We start from the raw sequence: 19,510 nt of genomic DNA, 5'->3' as shown, positions 1-19,510 counted from the left end.
TTGCTTTTAACATTCATTTTCATGGTCCCAGCAGTAAATTAGAAGACTGCGGACTCTGTGATGCAGCCGCCAGGAATAGCAACAGCCTCTGGAATTCGTTATCTAGAACTCATGTAATAAATTGAATACCAGGCATCAGTGATCTTCATCCTTGTAGAAGGTGAACAGCATCCATTTTATTTCCTTCACCAGCTCCTTTCCATGTGATGTCTTTACCTTTATGTTTTATCCCTAGCTTTTCTTTAATTTTAAAGATTGTTTTCTGGGCCCAGTCACTTTAATTATTTTTAAGCAAAAATGGACAAATTCCATGTCTACTATGGATAAAAAAGACCCCAATAATCTTCCTAGTTAGCCAAGTCTACCCTTACCAAAGAAGAAAATAGAGACATGCATTCTTTTAAGTCAGGCTAAATATAATATTGTTTACAGTATATAGGTAATTGAAGAAATCAGGTTTTCCCTCCACCCACTATATATCTAGATAATTGCCTCATTCCTTACCCCCCCATCCCTCGTCACCCTGTTCCCTTATTTTACTGCATAAACAACCTGGCTTTCCCTTTTGTGGTATTTGCTTTTTCTTTAACTAGCACCCTTCAAAGGTTAAAAAAAGAGAGAGAGAGGGACTATTCAGTCTGCATCACTACTTAAAACTATTAGAAGACAGCAATTCACTAGTTGGGACAATACAATTCAAAACACCAGAAAGATAACAGGTTTTGAGAAATTGGCATATGTTAGTGATTATACAATCATTCATTTCCCACAGATTTCTTTTTATAGGAAACTTTGGAAAATCCCAAAAGAACTGACCGAGTCATTTAAACCACAACAGGTTTCTTTCAACATCAAAACCATGGGTAGGAGTGGGTGAGGAATCATTTTCTTTTCTTTTTTCTTTTATCCTCTTCTCTTCTCTTTCTCTTCTCTTTTCTTCTCTTCTCTTCTCTTCCCTTTTATCTCCATCCCTTTTCTTCTCTTCTCCTCTCTTTTCTGTTCCTGTCCTTTCCTTTCCTTTCTCTCTTTCTTTTCTAAGCATGGATAGCTTGGTCTGAGTATACAGAGCTGTGGCTTCCCCTCCTGTGGACGCCTTCTGAACAGCAGACCTGACTTCCTCCTCAAACCAAGGCATCCTGAAAACATCCAAGCAGAGGAAGCATTTTTTCAGCATGACATGGGAAAGGGCCACAGAGATCCAAATGGAAACGGACATTTCATGTGAGTGACTATTTCTACCCCAGCTTGGCTTCTTGCCTAATTCAACAGACACTTAGGTGGCTGACGAGGGAAATTTTTGTTAAAGTGGATCCAACACTGAGTTGGACACGAAGCCTTTTGACTGGCGGCCGAGTTCCTTGTGCTAGCTGGCAAAATTCACAAATTTTTCTTTTGGTTGTTGTTGTTGGGTTTTGAAAATACTTCATTTCCTGGCAACAGTTTTCTTTCTTTAGTAGATAAAGGGAAAGATCTTTTCCATCTACACCATATAACACTCCTATCATCTTAGAAACTGTTTTCTCAACCAGGCAGGATCCCCTGAAGACTCACTCTCGCTCTCCATGGCCTCTTGACAGCTGGCTTATAACCAAGTGGTCTCAGAAACGTCCTCCCTTTCCCTGATTGTGTATGTCAGCAGGAGTCTGTTTGCTGTCATCAGAAGGTTCATCTTACATGTATGACCACAGGAGCTGTGTGTGTGTGTGTGTGTGTGTGTGTTTGTGTAAGGGGTGGGCACAGAGCCCAGTTTTAAGCTTTCAGGAATACTCAAAAACTGTGATTGAGAAAATTAGAGATTAAGATGGTACTCCTTCCCCTGTTGCTCCCTAGGAAGCAGTGTAAAATCTCTTGTTATGGGACACCTATCATATTGATGCAATACACACCACTGTGTTAGTCAAAGATAGATAATCTTCTACACTGGTGGCAGAGTGAATCGACACAACCTTTCTGAGTAGCATGGTAACAATACAAGTCAAAGTTTTAAAAATCATCTATCTGTACTTAGGAATTGATCTTAAGGAAGTATTCACAAGTGTACACTAAGATTTATTAGCAAGGATTTTCACTGCAAAATAAAAAGTGAAAACAAATGTCCAACATTTGGGAAATGGTGATGTGTCCATCTAATGGAAGATTCTGTAGTTGTGTTTTAAAAGAATATACAAAGATATGAGGCAAGGTCTTTAACATACTGTAGAGTGAAGGAAAAAGAAGAATAAGAAACTGACACCGTTTAATGACAGCTTTGTATAAATATGTATGCATGACTGCATAAGTAAATGACTAATAGGAAATACACCAAAGTTGTAGCAGTGATTTTTTCTGTAGCTTGCCATTCCAGCTAGGATGGATGGATAGATGGATGGATGGATGGATGGATAGATAATTAGGTAGATACACGTAAAACTGTTTTTGTAAGAAGGAAAATGCACTTTGTTAGATACAAAAAAGGAAATATTTACCTGATCTGTAAATAATTATAAGTTATGAAAATATCCATATCAAAGTAAAAAGAAGCATTTCATAGGCATAACCATCACAGAAATAGAAATAGTTTAAAACAAGTAAGAAATTCTAGGTAGAGCAGACAGCTGAGAGACCACCTAGTTCCTCTTTCTGTTTTCCCAGGGGAGAAACAAGAAGCACAGAGAGGTGGTATTTCTTTTATTGAGGTCATACTAACTTTGTGATCAAACTAGAACAAGTCTTAGCCCTTAGTTCATTCCAGTATGTAAGAGACGGCATTTTATTGTTAATGTTGTTCTTTCTTTGTTTACATGTAGGTCATTGATTTTGATTAAGTTTGGATTATTTGGTTGACATATTTACCTCCCAAACGGTCACCTGTTTCTTCATATTGTGCATGGTTTGACATTCTAGATTGGAAAAGATTGTCACAATATTAATAATAGCCCTACATGTTGTGTAGACAACGTTTGATAAGTGTTGGTATGCAGCAAGAGCTTCTGTCTTTGAATCTGTTGCTATTCATGCATCTGACTTTTAACGTGGATGCCTTTGAATTTGAGATTAATCAAAAATGCAAGGGAAATAAACTAAAAGAAATGATTTCCAATCCAGTAACACAAAGTTCCTTTAGTAAGGTATTTTTTTCTGCATCAAGTACAGAAACTTGTAAGAATTCAATAAATAGTTGGCGACCAAATTAATAAGCACACAAAGTTTTCAGAAACATTTTCCCTATGGCATGGAATTATATGTAGTTAGAATTGGCAATACTGTTTAAATAATTCACATAGGTCTTTCCTTAAATTGTATGATAAAAGAAGACTTCCTGAAGAACAAGAGTGGCTTCATTTTGGTTTAAACCCTTCCCTTTCTCAATGTGTAGATCTTATGTTGCAAATATTAACTGTGAAAGCATCACATACTACCTACCTGGTATTATAACTTTCTTACAATTCAGTCAGTGAGTATTTATAATTTCTAAGTAGGGGTATTTAAGCTAATGAGTTCTGAATAATATTTATGAACTATATTTTAATGACCCATTCTTTTGGGCGCCTGGGTGGCTCAGTTGGTTAAGCGACTGCCTTCGGCTCAGGTCATGATCCTGGAGTCCCGGGATCGAGTCCCGCATCGGGCTCCCTGCTCGGCGGGGAGTCTGCTTCTCCCTCTGACCCTCCTCCCTCTTGTGCTCTCTGTCTCTCATTCTCTCTCTCTCAAATAAATAAATAAAATCTTTAAAAAAAAAGACCCATTCTTTTTATTGAAAACATTAAAACCTTTTAGAAATCACTTTATAAATGCGATTATAATTCTTTTACTGTATTCATAGACCACTGCTTTCTCAGGTAAAGAGGTTACATGATTCAGGTTTAAAGAAACAAATTACCGTGCTAATCTTCAGGTATTTCTCTTCCTGACATGACCACTCCCATCTAATTGTGGCTGCACAGGCTTCATCGTGGTGCTGCTTTCATTGGTGCTCCAGAGTTATTTGTCAGAGACTTGAGATTTGAGGTAAGAAACACTAACCTTCAGCTCTTTCTGAAACAGACTGGCTCCTCTAAAATAATTCATAGAGTTGGCCTCATGAAAAGATAGGTGAGTCTACCAGGTAGAAGGACTTCAAATGTAATACAGGAGCTTTTAGTAGCATTTAGACTGATGTTCAGGATTCTTAGAATTAACTGTGCAGGCATCTCTGAATGTCGTGGACTGTTGAAAAGCCCAGAGCACAATTGCTAGAACTGTCCCACAGTGGTAAGGTGTTCAGTTTGACCATGGAAGTTTTGAACAAATTGGGAAGTATTACTTAAAAGCTTCCTTTGATAAGTTGCAGGGTCTCATAACCCTGGGTTCTCTTCCTCTCGTGGCACTGATTGGTGCATCCTGGGTAGAGGTACCTGCCTGTCGAGATGAGGCAGGTGCCCTTTACCGGCCGTGCTCCAACTCTGACCTAGCCTGCTTTACTCAGACATTAACTCATTTCCAGCTTCATCAATGTGGACATTTGATTTTTTTTGACCGCTGTCAGAGGACTAAAGCATTGTCGGTGCTGCCTTCTGCCCCAGGTATATTTGTAACTTGACTCAACATTTAACCCCATATTGCATTGGAAAGTACGCTGAAATTTCAGTAGGTAATTCCCTTTTATATCCTTTTACGTGTAAATTATAGGCCCTCTTTATTCATTTTACGTCTTCCCTCTATTTTTAAGGAAATAATACAAGGTTTCCTAACCAGCTTTTCTGGGCTACTGCAGACTTTGCTTTTCTCCTCCTTTTCTGAAGTCTCATGGTGTGTTTTATCTCTAAGAATTTAGTTCTTATGATTGGCACTGTAATATTGCTCTGGAATTCAATCCAATTCAAAGTCAGACATTTTTCTCCACAACGGGCAAGGATAATGCCTTTTACCAATATTACATATAATACTAATATTTTTACTCATATTACTACTAATAAACTGGTGTTAATTTACTAAAATTCCTAATATTACCGAACCTAGTTGAGCGCTGCGTGCACAGCAGATCTGCAAGTGTACTCATTGACTGCGTCAGTATTTCCACTTCTTCGCTATTTAACCTAAAACCTTAATTTCTTTCAGTATGAAAATTATTTATTGAACTGTAGCATATCACCCATAATGCATAGTAAGTCAAGTAATATCAATTCCTCCTTCATGTGTTTAGGAAGAAATACTTCTCACAGATGCATAACACAAAAATGTTAGTTCCTGCCCTGAATTTCTATTGCCTTATACATTTCTTCTTACCACTGCTGAGCCAATGTTTTCCTCTTTTAATTTCTCTATTAACTTTAATTAGGCTCATGAGTTTGCCGGCCAGGTGGGTTTTCCCTAAATACTCACAACTCCGTTTTCCAGGCTAACAGCAGAATTAAGTTAAGCTGCAGATTTGTGGCAGAATCTAACATTATAAGCTATGGAAGTTTCCAGTGCCACCACAACTCATTTTATCCACTGAGGATTTCAGCAGGCAGCACTTTTAATAAGCCAGGCTCGACATTTTTCAAGGAATACTTTGGGATCCATTTTTGAAGGCAATATTGGTTATGATTCCACAGCTGGAGGATTTCCGAGGAAATAATGTTTTGTCCTCTTGAAAACATACTTGGTCCACACGGCATACAGAACATAATAACTCTAAGCAACCGGTTCTCAATTTTACTAACACATATCTCTAATATGTAGTTTTCCAATGTCATTATAGTAGGGGCATATGATAAAAGAAGAGTAGGATTAGTTCCAATTCACTCTTATTTTATCTCATTTTATTTTGTCTTTTAGGGAACATAAATCGCCTACATTATTTATGTATTTTAGCGCATTAACATAGATTTCATTTGTAATTTTCTTACTAAAAATCGGGAAAAAATGAACAGAACAGAGCTGAAAATCTTCCTGCGATCATATGGGGCATTAGATCGTCTCAGGTACCGGCTGCTGGTTTAATAAAAGGATAGGATTTCCATTTACTCTGGGCAGGCTTAATGTATTGTTCTCGGAGTGAGACAGTCAGAATGAGTCAGGAGCCAAAGAATACACTTTATAGACACAAATAATCGTAAATTCAGAATGTCACCTTTAGGCAGAGGCATTTTTATTATTGTTAGTGGAGCTGCTGAGTAGGTTTGATGTTTTATTCTCTTGAGGACTCAATGTTCCCGAGTCCTGGAGCCCTGTCTTTATCAGGCTTGCAAGGAGGGAGCCCAGCCAAACTTGCTTCCTATACTTCTCTATGATTGATAGCAGATGGCATGCTTTAAAATAAACCTATCCATTAGCAGTCCTCAGTGTTTTTACTCAAGGCATTTACAACTGTCTCAAGCAGAAAACACATTCACTCCGTGAACTAGTTTCAGTCCACAACAGCTGTACAGGTGCAAATCTCTCATTAACTCTTAAATAGTAGTGAAATAAACAATGGCTTTTTCTCTTACGCTATTTAAGGGAGTATACTTCAAAGCTGCTGTGGAATTACTCTCCTCCGCAGCAGAGCTTCCAAGGATGGGGTTTTATTAAAACTGAGTAATATTATGCCATGATATGCTAGTCCAAAGAAGGTATAAACCATGCGGTAGATGTTATGGTTTTAAAACTCATTTCTAGGCACACGTATTTGGTGGTAAATTACAGTCTCATAGGAGTGCTTGTGATGAGGTAGAAAAGAAGAAACAAAACTCAACAAGAGTCCTTGGCCAGGGACTCAGGCCCCTGATCCCATGCACCTCTACCAGAGACATGTAGTCTCCTCTCCCCTCCCTCTGGTCCCTCCCTGTTTGCAAAGGGAGTGTTCACCTGAGCTTTGGCCATGTGATGAGTTAATGGTTTCTTTTTAGGCAGCCAATCAAATTTCCTTGCATATTGGTGTTTAGAGAAAAGCAGTCATTTTATTTATTTATTTTTAAAGATTTATTTATTTGGGGGAGGGGAAGGGACAGAGGGAGAGAAAATCCTGAAGCAGACTCCCCGCTGAGTGCAGAGCCCTACTTGGGCTGGATCCCAGGACCACGAGATCATGAACTGAGCCGAAATCAAGAGTTGGACGCCTAACTTATTGAGCCACCCAGGCGCCCCAAGCGAAGTCATTTTAAAAGTTAATTTGTTGGGCGCCTGGGTGGCTCAGTTGGTTAAGCGACTGCCTTTGGCTCAGGTCATGATCCCAGAGTCCTGGGATCGAGTCCCGCGTTGGGCTCCCTGCTCAACGGGGAGTCTGCTTCTCCCTCTGACCCTCTCTCCTCTCATGCTCTCTCTCACTCTCTCTTTCTTAAATAAATAAAAATCTTAAAAAAAAAAGTTAATTTGTCACCCATACAGAACACAGGTGAGAAGGTTGACTTGTGTTCAAGGGAAGAAAAAAAAACTCTGTAGTATAAAAGAGTATTATTATTAATATTGGCAAATGCTTAACAGAACTTACCTTGTGCCAAGTATTGCTCTATAATTTTACAAAAAGTAACTTACTAAATCTTATCAACAACTCTTGAGAAACTATTATTAAGATTCCTAATTTTACATATAAGGAAGCCACTATGCTATGTTATGGTTGTTGTAATTAACAATAAGACCCCAGACAGAGTATTTCCTGAAAGGAGGAACTGATAGCATGGATTCCAAGGCCACACGGCCTGGGTTCAGATGCTTGCTTCAGCACTTATTGTCTGTATGACTGTAGGCATCTCCTTTGTTGGTCCCTGTCTGTTTGCTCACTTCTTACTTTATAGGCCTACTGTGCGCTAATAACTGATATGGTCATTGTGATGACTGAATGAATTAGTGTATGTGTAATGCATAGAAGAGTGCCTGAGACTTAGTAAATGCTGTGAAAGTTTTAGCTATTGCATTGCAATCATCATCATTATGAATCATATTAGACTGATGTTAAGCCTCTAATGTAGTCTTCTCTGATTATCTTCTTTGTCTAAGATTCTGTGTTTTGAAATATTTTAATGTTCAAACAAAACAGTTTATTTGTTTTTATTTCACATTTTATTAATCAAACACATACACAGTTGCCAATCGGAGACTCTGATCAGCATGAGGTAGTAAGAGTTTTCATATGAAATTGATAAGATTTTACCCCAAAGCAAAGTAATTTGACACTCTAGCTTTAGCAGCCTTATTATTGGTGAGTGTGTTATTCCCTTGGGCCTTCTGAAATAATGAAACTGGTTGATGGAGCCCTTCATTACAACCTTCCATGGGTCCCAATGGGCCCATGCTGCCATGATAGGTAAACCTAAGCCAAAATATCTCTTCAATGGGCAGCTGGAGAAGCAAAGCAGTAACAGTCATAAAATATATGCCTATCCTATCCCCAGCTATAGTTTTTAAAGGGGAGCATGGTTTAAAGGATTTTTCAGACTGAGGCCACATACCAGAGACTTGCCTTTAACTGCCTAATGACCACCTAATACAGATATTTTGGAAAAATGCTGAAAAAATCCAAGTGGGCATAAGACACTTCCATTACAAGCCATCTTCATGGATTTTGTGTGTTTTCTCACCAGGAGCCTTTTGTAGAGACATTTGTCTTCTTGTCTTTGAAAGTTGCACTCAAGTAAGTTTTAGAATAAATATACCTATACACAAGGTGAAAAAAACCCCAAAATGATGCAGGGAAATTTAAGTGATGAACAACACCTGTTAGTGCTGGCTTATTTTATGTTGGTATGGATATTTGATATCCAATTATTACCATTATAATAATGATTTGGTTACCCATAAAATTTCACTTGGATTTCTGAAAAGTAATTCCATATTGGGTGTGGTTATAGAAGGTAAACACTGGGCCAATGGATATTCCATACTTCTTGCTGTAAGCTTCAAGGGAATATGGCTAGAAATTTGAGATTACTCAAGGGTACCTTGATGTGCATTTTACAGGAAGTTGGTATTTTAATGGTTCCTCTACACTTCATTACTAGTTTTAGTATCACACTGAATGGGATTAAGTCAGTTAGATTTACAAACTCTTTACACAGAGAGGAAGAAAGAAAAAAAAGAAATAAGGAATGGGGCCTAGGAAAATCGGTATACTTATTGGATTAAATGTCCTAAAGAGAGAAATTAAGTTTTAGTAAGAAGTTATTTTTTCCAGAAAGGTAGATATTAGGAGCTTGAAAAAAATTAAAAATATATTTAAATATTAAGATTTTTATGGTAGAATGAACTAAGACTATATTATTACAGAAGTATAATTATGTATGATTTATATCCTATAGAACTCCAAATAATCAGCATTTGTAATGCAATGGAAGAAAGGAAGTTAGGGAATTTGACATCAGTGTACCTGCATTCAATAAAGAATAACAACCTAATATCTGTCTACCCTTAGGCCAATTACTTCAGCTCTTTGTTCTTAAATGTAAGTTCCCTATGTCTCAGATCCCTCATCTGTAAGTTAAGAAGGTTGGACTAGATCAGAAAACCAAACAAATGGCAGGTGGGTTTGGATTCCCCACTCCCATGGCCATGACAGGCAGCAATAATTGATTACAGACTCTCCCTGCTGAGCCAATATGAGGCCTTTGAATTCTCAATGCAGTGACCTGAGCAGCCTTTCTGTGATCCTCCTTACTCAAAGTGAACTTGAAATGAGGCTCATTTGGTATCTCTGTGAGTCCCTCGATGGTCCCTAAAGTGGATTAATGGTTTTCCACCTTGAGGCACTATCTAAGTTTAAATGGGCAGTTGTGTTAAATGGAGAAATGGATAAAATAATTCATATTTTGGTGAGTATGGTATAAATGCTGGTGTTTTAATATTTCCTTCAATGACTGTATTCCTGTGAGGAATGCTTCCTTTTAGGGAAATCACTTTTTTTAAATTTTAAAACATTTTTAAGATTTTATTTATTAATTTGTCAGAGAGAGAGAGCACAAGCAGGGGGAGCAGCAGGCAGAGGGAGAATCAGGCTCCCCGCTGAGCAAGGAGCCTGATGCGGGGCTCGATCCCAGAACCCTGGGATCACCACCCTAGCCGAAGGCAGACACTTAACCAACTGAGCCACCCAGGTGCCCCTAGGGAAATCTTGATATCCTTTCACACTGGCTCATTTATTTATTGATATGGCTTTAAAACTGCTGAACCTATTGTTTTCTTTTCATTGCTCACTTGGCCTCTTATTTAGTATAACCTTAAAGTACTTTCTGCTAGTTTATACCCTGTCTGCGTTCTTCTAAACTGATCCAAGAATTGTGTTCCCAGTGTTCTCTTTGATAGCTATTTATCCCTTGAGTCCCCCTTTTCCTGTTTATTCTTTTGAAGACTTGTTCCACTTCATTCAAAATTTGAAATTTGAAATCTCCAAGTAGTGTATATCTGTCTATATCTCTCTCTGAACTCTGTTCAGTTGGAATGTTTTAGAAGTTGAGGTTCATTCCCAACGATGGGTCATGTTGGGTTTCTCTGCATTATTAGTTATGTGTCAGAGAAGACAGCAGTTATCCAGAGCTTTCCAAAGTGAATAGCAGTCCTTGAAAATCAGGAAATTATCTTTAGTTGACAAAACTTCCCTGATAAATATGTAACTTATTGCATCATCTAAAATAATAGCAATTTCGGGCGCCTGGGTGGCTCAGTTGGTTAAGCGACTGCCTTCGGCTCAGGTCATGATCCTGGAGTCCCGGGATCGAGTCCCACATCGGGCTCCCTGCTCAGCGGGGGTTCTGCTTCTCCCTCTGACCCTCCTCCCTCTCATGCTCTCTCTATCTCATTCTCTCTCTCAAATAAATAAATAAAAAAATAAAATAAAATAATAGCAATTTCTTTAGAATGTATTGAGTTTAGCATTATTCCTTACAATAATTCTTTTTTTTCATATACTTTCAGATGGAGTAAATAAACTGTCCCAGCTCAGAACTTTATTACTATTATACCTTTTAGTAGCACTTTACATGTTATAGAATGCTTTGAAGTTTCTATTTCTAGTGGTTTTCAAGAAAATGTGGTCTTTGGGATATAATTATGGGTTAGGACCTAGGAGACAGAGTTTAGCCCTTCCCTGTCTCTGTCACTATGATTTAGGTTACAATCAATGACCAGTGACCCTATTTCTCCACAATCAAGTTTTCATCTCTGTAAAATGGGTACAGTATTGCTAATTTTGTTTGTGTGTGTGCTAAAAATAAACATTTTCCTAGACTATTTGCTTTAAGCTCTTCAAGAGAAGAAAGCCATGAGTATCATACTGTGTCATCTCAGACCCTGTTTACCACTCTCATGTTCCCTCCTAACAAAGAAATAATGAAATCGTCCCTGAGACAGAAGAGTGGCTGGATGGTAGCCAAGGATTTAGGTTGCATCCCCAGTGGTGTTTGACATTTGTGTTAATCAGTTGACGTTCTTGTCACCTGGAGTAATGTTAAGTTGAATTTGTATGTTCAGCACAATGAAACAAGCAAACAGATTTTTCAAATGTTGAATGTTCAGCAAATTAACAGTTATAAGCCTTCATATCCAAAGGCAATGAAGTATTGTTATACAATTAAAATTAAACAGAATTTACATTGACAATAAATAAATATATACTTTAAGTTGAGAAAAATGTGAACAAATATATTAGCAATAATTAACATGTAGTACTTCAAATAATATTTTAATTGTTTACAAAACTAATTTTTCTATTGCACATTCACAGCAAAGCAATCGGGGCATTAATCAGCTAGGTTCTGAATGGCTGACTATCAGAGGTTTGACAGAAATCAGGTCAGAGGCTTGCTGTACAGTTTCCTCTTTGAGAAATCTTGTGACTATTCCCAGGAAGAGAAGCCAAACACACACACACACACACACACACACACACGTGCGCGCGTGGGCGTGCAAACCTTCATAATAAACAAAATAACAATATGACTTTATGTGGAACCTTTATTTTCAAAGGATCCCAGAATGCTTATAAACTGTTATTCAAACCATATACAGGAACCACTGAAGCACGGCCTTATTTTGGAGCCAGAAGAGGAGCTGAAATGTCAGTTGAAGTGGATGTTCTTGTTCTGGAAGGAGTGTGGCTTGCGTGACCTAATAGGAGTTTTCTGGCTCTGATTTCTGCCGTGCTGTGTGGGTGGAATTCCTCTGCTTTGGAGCTGCTTGTATAAGGCGAGACTGTATTGCTTTGGAAGGTGGGAAGTGAAGGAGCATCCAGTAGTAGAAAGAGGAGGCATGGGGAATGGACTGTTTATGTTCCTGTCACCAAGTGGCAGTGACTACAGCCAGTCACGAGTTGCTGGGCTCCCTGCCCCTGGGTAGAAAAACTCTGTCCCAGGTGCTAACTGAACCAAGTTATTTGCATTGCCAAATGAAAAATTCATCTCCTATGTGAGTTTTTGAAGGAAAAATATAATGACAAGTTCAACTGGCTCACATATAGGATCGTAGAATTTTGGAATAGGATGGATACCAGAGATCATCTAGTCAAAAAACTTTATTTTATCTTTGAGAAAACTAGGACCCAAACAGGGGAAGAGATAAGAGCACTATCTTCGATCAATATCAGAATCTTCCATTTGGAAGAGACCTTAGTGATTAACTAATTACACCCCCCACACAATTATAGAATGACATCCAAAACCCTTCTGAGAATTATTTCAGCACTTCTGTTGACTGACAGGGACTAGGATGTCAGAGAGCAATGAATTCCATTGTTGGAAGTCTCCCCTTAGGAATATTCTTCAGAATATTCATTCTTTCATTTCTTTAATACACATTTATTAAGTGCCAATTATGTGCCAGGTATTAAGCTAGGCTTTGGAACACAAAGGAACAAATACAAAACAAGAGCACCTAATATTTATTGAGACCACATTACAGGTTAGTTACCATGTGCTTTATACATATTAACTCATTTATTCCTCATAACAAGCCTTTGAAGTAGGAGCTGTTATTTTCCCCATTTACAGGTAAAGAAGAGAGTATAACTTGCCAAAAAGATGCAGCTAATAAGTGGCAGAGCAGGGATTTAAGCCAGGTGTGATGGCTTTTGAGTCTATGCTCTTCACCATAACTCCATTGCACTCTAAGTCACCAGCTAAACCAATAAATGAACAACACAATAATTGATTCTTATTAGAGCTATGAAGCAAAGGAGCAGAGTTCTACAAAAGGCTTAATGAGCCTCACTAGCCACAGTGGTCAGGGAGGACTTCGAAGGAACCAGCCATCAGAATAGCTTTGTCCAGAGAAGAACAAGCTCAAAGGCTTCCCCAACAAGAATGGGGAAGAATCTGATGGAGCCCAAACTTTCTTCTTCTAAAGTTCTCCAATTTAATTCTACTCTTGAAATTATAAAACGTAGGTTGAATCCCTCTACCATATACATCTGGGAGTAAGTGAGGCTCTTTATCTTGAGAAGTACAATATAAACCATCAATCAGTGATTTTATAAACAGACCTTTGCCTTTTAATAAAGGCCTTTATAGAAACTATTAGGTTTTGTCCTTAATCTCTGCTCCTTTTATTTCGTTGTTTCTGTCACCTCACTTGCTTCTCCCACCTTTATAATAATGGTGTTTGCTAAAAACGACCTCCCCTGATCCTTGGCACTTTAATGGGAAAAAAACAACTAAAATGTTTAGTTTAGTGTTTACTATGTATCAAGCTTCAGGGGAAGACCCTTATATACGTTATTTCATTTAAATATCACACTTCGATAAGTTGTATCATTAAATAATTTAACACATTGAGGTCAGGGAGATTAAATTTGCCTAAGACCACTCTACTGGTTAGTAGCAAAAGCTGAATTAAAAAAAAAAATTGTTTGCATGATTCCCAAAATTGCTCAGCTCTTTTCTTCCCATATTCCCCCTGTTAATTTGCTGAATATTCTGATGTTTAAAAATTTTTTTTACTTGTTTTGTTGTTCTGACTATACAAATTCAACTTAACATTACTCCAGGTGACAAGAAAGTCAACTGATTAATGTCAAACACCACTGGAGATGCAACCAAAATCCTTGGCTACCATCCAGCCACTCCTCTGTCTCAGGGACAATTTCACTATTTCTTTGTTGAGAAGGTGACCTGAGGGTGGAAACAACGTAGAGCCTTACTTATGATGGGAGCTTCCTAGGACAGCTTAGGAAACCTCAGTAGGGTTAGGGCCTCCTCTTTGTTGTTGTTGTTACATATACATCTCTGATCTCAGGATGGGTCTTATAATTGATAGCATTTTATAAGCCAGTCATGGCATAGTTTTCATTGTTTGTTTATTATGAATGTACTTGGTCATAGATAATTATATTGTTGTTTCAGTTATATATGGATTGTTGCAAGTACATATGTTGAATTGCTTCTTTTTATTTTTTTATTGAAGTATAATTGATGTACAATATCCTATTAGTTTCAGGTGTATATCATACTAATTTGATATTTTTATACATTACAAATGATTACCACAATAAGTCTAATTACCATCTGTCACCATACAAAGTTACTGCAATACTGTTCACTCTCTTCCCTATGCTGTACATTATATCCACATGACTTACTTATTTTATAACTGGAAGTTTGTACCTCTTCATCCCTTTCACCTATTTCTCCCACCCCGTTGTCATTGCTTTCTAAAATGTTTTCTTGATTGTTGTCTCAAAACTTGCTGTTGACTCCTTGCGATCAGATAAAAAAAATAAAACATAAAATCAAAACTTGGAGAATAATGTCAAGTGATCTGGAAAAAAAAAAATTAGAGACAATGGTATAGCACTCTTTTTTTTTTTAAAGATTTTATTTATTCATAAGAGACAGAGAGAGAGAGAGGCAGAGGGAGAAGCAGGCTCCCCACTGAGTAGGGAGCCCGATGTGGGACTTGATCCCAGGACCCTGGGATCATGACCTGAGCCGAAGGCAGATGCTTAACCATCTGAGCCACCCAGGCGCCCAATGGTATAGCACTCTTAAAGAATTGAAACAGCATCAGTATTCTGCTGGCATGTATCATGCTACTGTGTTAAAAAAAAATTCTGAGCATCATGTCATCATTTAATTAGCACTACTTTTATTTTCTTTATCACACATAAAATAATCCTCAGTGTTAGAGTTCATGACATCTTAGAGCCAATAAAATATGATGAATGACATGACCAAATTCACATAGAAAGTGACTGGTGGGGCCCACAATCACAAAACTTGTAAAGGGTCCATACTCCAGAAAATGGGAAAAAAACAACTAAAATGTTTGGTTTAGTGTTTACTATGTATCAAGCTTCAGGGGAAGACCCTTACATACGTTATTTGCTAAGCTATCCTGCCTTTTAGTAGAACAGTGAGGAATTATTTTTTTTTCTACTCCACGTATCAAAGATGGGCAACATATTATATGCATTAAAAATTAAAATGCATCCTGCATTATGCCTAGAAAATACTATAAAACAGACTATGACATAATAAAAATACATATTCTATCAGTGTTGATTATAATCTTCGCTTAAGGTGGTATACTTTCAAATACTAACATTGAATTGATCTCCTACAATCAGTCTTCAAGGACAGTGGATTGAGATGGTAGCCATTCAAGAACACACACTGTGTCCATTCTTCATTCTAGGTTTCCCTCACATTGTATCTCTTTTTCTGATGTATGGGACTGGTAGTCTAGTAACGTAGGACACTGGGGCTTGACATGTACAAAGAAACTGAAACACTACATTATCTTGGGATAAGAACGAAGAAGAGAAAAACAAAACTACTTAGGGAAGAGTTAAAGAGTTTCTTGATGGCGGAGTATCCTTGAAATTAAATATTTCTCTATACAAGTTGACATTTAAAATGTGTGACTTAAGAGAGATAAGAAGAAAATTGTGAGAAATATAACCTTAAATATTTTGGATCACATTTTCATGAATTATGCAGCATTTGGCACAAACTTTAGGAAACAGAAACACTCTAAGGTAATGATGAGTATCTGTATGCACTTCATGTGAACATACATGCCCGCTGACACAGTGTATTTGGGGTATAACGTACTAGATATATAGAATATGTCTATGGTCACATTGCTTTTCCTGTCACCATTCCATCCCTGGGACTAAATGATGGCTCTTTAAAATTTGTCTTTATGGATGCTTCCATGCTGAACTTACGAAACATAGTTGTTGGATAGCACAAATGTTGTTTTCATTCTTCCCGGGCAGTCGAATGTCCTCTGAGAAGTCACCCTGCAGCCATTCTTAGAGATGACTTGTTGTAGACGGGACGGAACAAAGCGGTAAAAGAAATAAAATGAAGCTATGTTGTCATTGGCTACCCTTTAAACATATTAAAAACTCTCAGAAGAGATAATCTACAGTAGGGAATAGTGCTGTGTTGGCATAGGGTGCACAGGATGACCTAATGGGTCTTTTCCATCTCTAATTCCCGTGATATTGCAGATCTAAGAGATGGAGCCAGTCATTGTTTATACCATGACAGATTTCTGTCTCTCCCCCACCTCCCCACCTCCCCACCCCCCTCCTGCGTCCCTGGAGTTCAACAGAGAATCTCTTAAAATAAACAAAAACTGTGAGAAACTAAGAGAAGTCAGGGACTGGTCCACTTTTTTTTGGTGGCAGAGTATGGAAAGTATGAAGTGCTGATCTAACTGTACACGCTGGAAAGCACAGGGGCCTGAGCCATTTACACTACAGGCAGTAGTTAAAAAAGGAAAAAAAAAAAAAAAACCAACTTGAAAAAATGGGTGTAACCCTGGGCTTTGATACAACTGGCCTTTCAGCCCCCACTTGAGATTTGAACATCCCCAAGGGAAGCTGTGGTTTGGAATAAGATCGTACATTTAATTTCACTCAGAGAACTTATTGGACTTGGCACCAAAAGAAAGAATTTGCAGTATATTTTTTGTCATGATTAGTGGCCCCCTCACCACAACATTTGATTATTTTGGAAAGGGAAAAGTTAAATCCTTGTAAAGTTGTGATTTACAATTTGCGAGCATCCAGGTAGGGAGCATGACTTCTGCCAGCTTGATCATGGGATCCACATTTTATTCTAGCTCATTGATGTGAGAAAACAAAACAGTTCTGTGGGGGGAAATAGACTTGGAAATATATCCCTTGATTATCCTGGGAGATTTTCTCTCTACACTACATCTTCTCTCAGTCACGTTGATTTTGGTCTCGGCTGGAACTTGTAGCGAGAAACTGGCATGTGGCTGGTTTACTTTTCATTTCTAATCTGTAGTATCTGGTATTTTCATTGTTTGATTGTTATGCAAATCTTGAGGCAAAGGAGTTAAAAGGAGGTTCTAATTTTATACCTGAAAATAACTTTCCCTGGACATTTTTTTTTTCCTCAAGCTTTATGATGAAGAGTGGAGATCTCATGGATATTTTAATACAGACTAAAATATGCCCAGATAACCAAAGGGAAAGGGAAAGACCAACCGGGTAGTCTGATGAATGTTTTCCTGGTAGATGCACAACTTTCCCCACAACCATGATGCTTTATCCTCTGACATTAAGAATTCTGTTTGCAGAAGTCACATTCCTTTGAACTCAGCTTTCTGAAATGGTGTCCTGCCGCAAGGACTGAAGTAGGGTAAGTTCGAGCATCAATGCTGAGTAACAGCCAAGCAAATTAGATTCTGTTCTAGAATCCAACAGTCAGTCGGGTCTTGAAGCAAATCTCGAAGTGGACTTAATACCAATTTCATGCCACTTCTTTTACTACTTTTGAAATTTGGGGTCTATTTCTATTTGGATTTGTGCTTGCTGGAAAACAGTCTATAATGTTCAGGCAGAGAGTTCTCACCATGATTACTAAGTGAAAGCTATTTGCTGAATAATGTCAATGTAGCAATGCTAGTGGTATTGTTGGCAGAGGGAAGACACTTTTTTTTCTCTTGTTCTGGACTTGGACAGGGGATAAAGATAAATCAAAGAATTTCACTGGTATTTGGGAAGTATTCCATTTGGTGTACTTGTCCCAAGTTGGTCATGGTTGTTAAGGGGATAGACAGGTAAGGGCAAGGAGCCCGGGTTCCGGTCCTAGCCGCTGTGTGACCTTGGGCAAATTGTCTGTCTCCTCTAAGTCTGTCTTCTCATCTGTACAATGGAGCAAGTGTAATGGTTTCATTTGGTTGTCGCGGGGATGGGAAGGTGAATAGGAATATATCATTAATGTTGTATAATGATTGGCACATAATAAGAATTCAGTAAGTGTTAGTTATTATGGCTGTTTGGTATTGACCTCAGGAGCAGGAGAGTTCCTGGTTGTATATCCTGGTAAAATTAGATTCCGTTTCTCTGTGGAAGCGAGATACAAAATCTGCTTCCTCTTTCTACTCTCACTGACTTAATGACAGGGAGTCAATAAGAGTGTTCTTATTTGACCCCACCTTTGCAAAGCTAATATGAAATTTGAATCAAAAGTGAATTCTTTCTGTATTAATGAGGACTTTTTCAATTGATCGTGACAGAAAACCAACTTGAACTTTTTCTTATATTCTCATGTTTCTAGGAATTCTAATCTGTGGATTCCTGTTATCTCCTTTTCCCTCCTGCTCACCCCCCTCATTTTTACTCTCTCCCTTCCTTCTCCAGCATTTACTTTCTTCTGTGACGGTTTCATTTTAGGCAAGCTGTCTACACATGATGGCAAATGTGCCCTCCCAGCATAGCTGATCTGACAGAATTCCTAGAGGATACATCACAAAATAATAAAATGATGTGGCACAGAGATAATTCTCATAGTGAAGGCTAGATTTTCTCCCAAATATCTCTAGTGGATATACACCAGTTACCACTTGTGGTTCATTTTTCTCTACATATGCTCCTTTTTTTATATGTGCACAATTTTGCTTAAAATAACACAACCTTCCTCTATACTATAAACACATTCACCTCTTTCAAAACAGATATAAACCTATATCTTACTTTGTTACTGCATCCCAATGCAAGTTCAGGGTCTTTGATGGAGGTATATTTGCCTTGAGTCTGATGCAGATGTGGCAATTTCATAAGCACCAAATGCTACATGGTATTTTCAATTGTCACCTCCGTGGACAATGGAAGAGGAATGAGGAGATAAATTCATTAAGATTACCATTCAGAAAAGAGGAGAAGGAGAAACAACTTATAGCGGCCAAGAGTTTTGGGCATATAGCATATTCTGTTGGACTAGGGTGGCAGGATCTCTTCCTTCTGGTGGTGGAATGTGTTTCACAGTCACCAGTCTGGCTCTGAGATGCTTTTTGTCCATTGTCTTTCATAGCCCCATCTGAGAGGGCAAAGGTTCTCCTGCTGTGACAAAGTGACTTTAAGCAACTCATGTCATCCTGACATGGTCTCAGTGCCCTGGGGAATGACTTGGGGATTGACCATTCCCCACCTTTATTTGTTGGTCTCTGAGTTTCTTTGATAAACATCTTTAATGTGCTATGGTGAGTGCTGTGAATTGTGCAAGACTGATGAATCACAGACCTGTACCTCTGAAGCAAATAATACAATATATGTTAAAAAAAAAAAAAAAAGAAGAAGAAGAAGATAGCAGGAGGGGAAGAATGAAGGGGGGAAATCGGAGGGGGAGAC

The 19,510-nt window shown here is 38.1% G+C and overlaps 1 protein-coding gene across 1 annotated transcript in view; it reads left to right on the top strand.

Annotated features, from left to right (window-relative positions):
* The first annotated feature begins 931 nt into the window (after window positions 1–931).
* Window positions 932–19,510, top strand: part of LOC145720557 (uncharacterized) — a 256,382-nt gene continuing 237,803 nt past the window's right edge. Inside the window, exon 1 of the mRNA XM_081814500.1 lies at window positions 932–1,221. The gene's annotated coding sequence lies outside the window, so the exon portion shown is untranslated. The remainder of the gene's footprint in view (window positions 1,222–19,510) is intronic.

This window comes from Leptonychotes weddellii, chromosome 3 (genome assembly GCF_054177405.1).
Source record: "Leptonychotes weddellii isolate Sample4059 chromosome 3, ASM5417740v2, whole genome shotgun sequence".
Taxonomy (NCBI): Eukaryota; Metazoa; Chordata; class Mammalia; order Carnivora; family Phocidae; genus Leptonychotes; species Leptonychotes weddellii.
The sequence above is the reverse complement of the archived record's forward strand: the minus strand, read 5'-3'. Positions and strand labels throughout refer to the sequence as shown.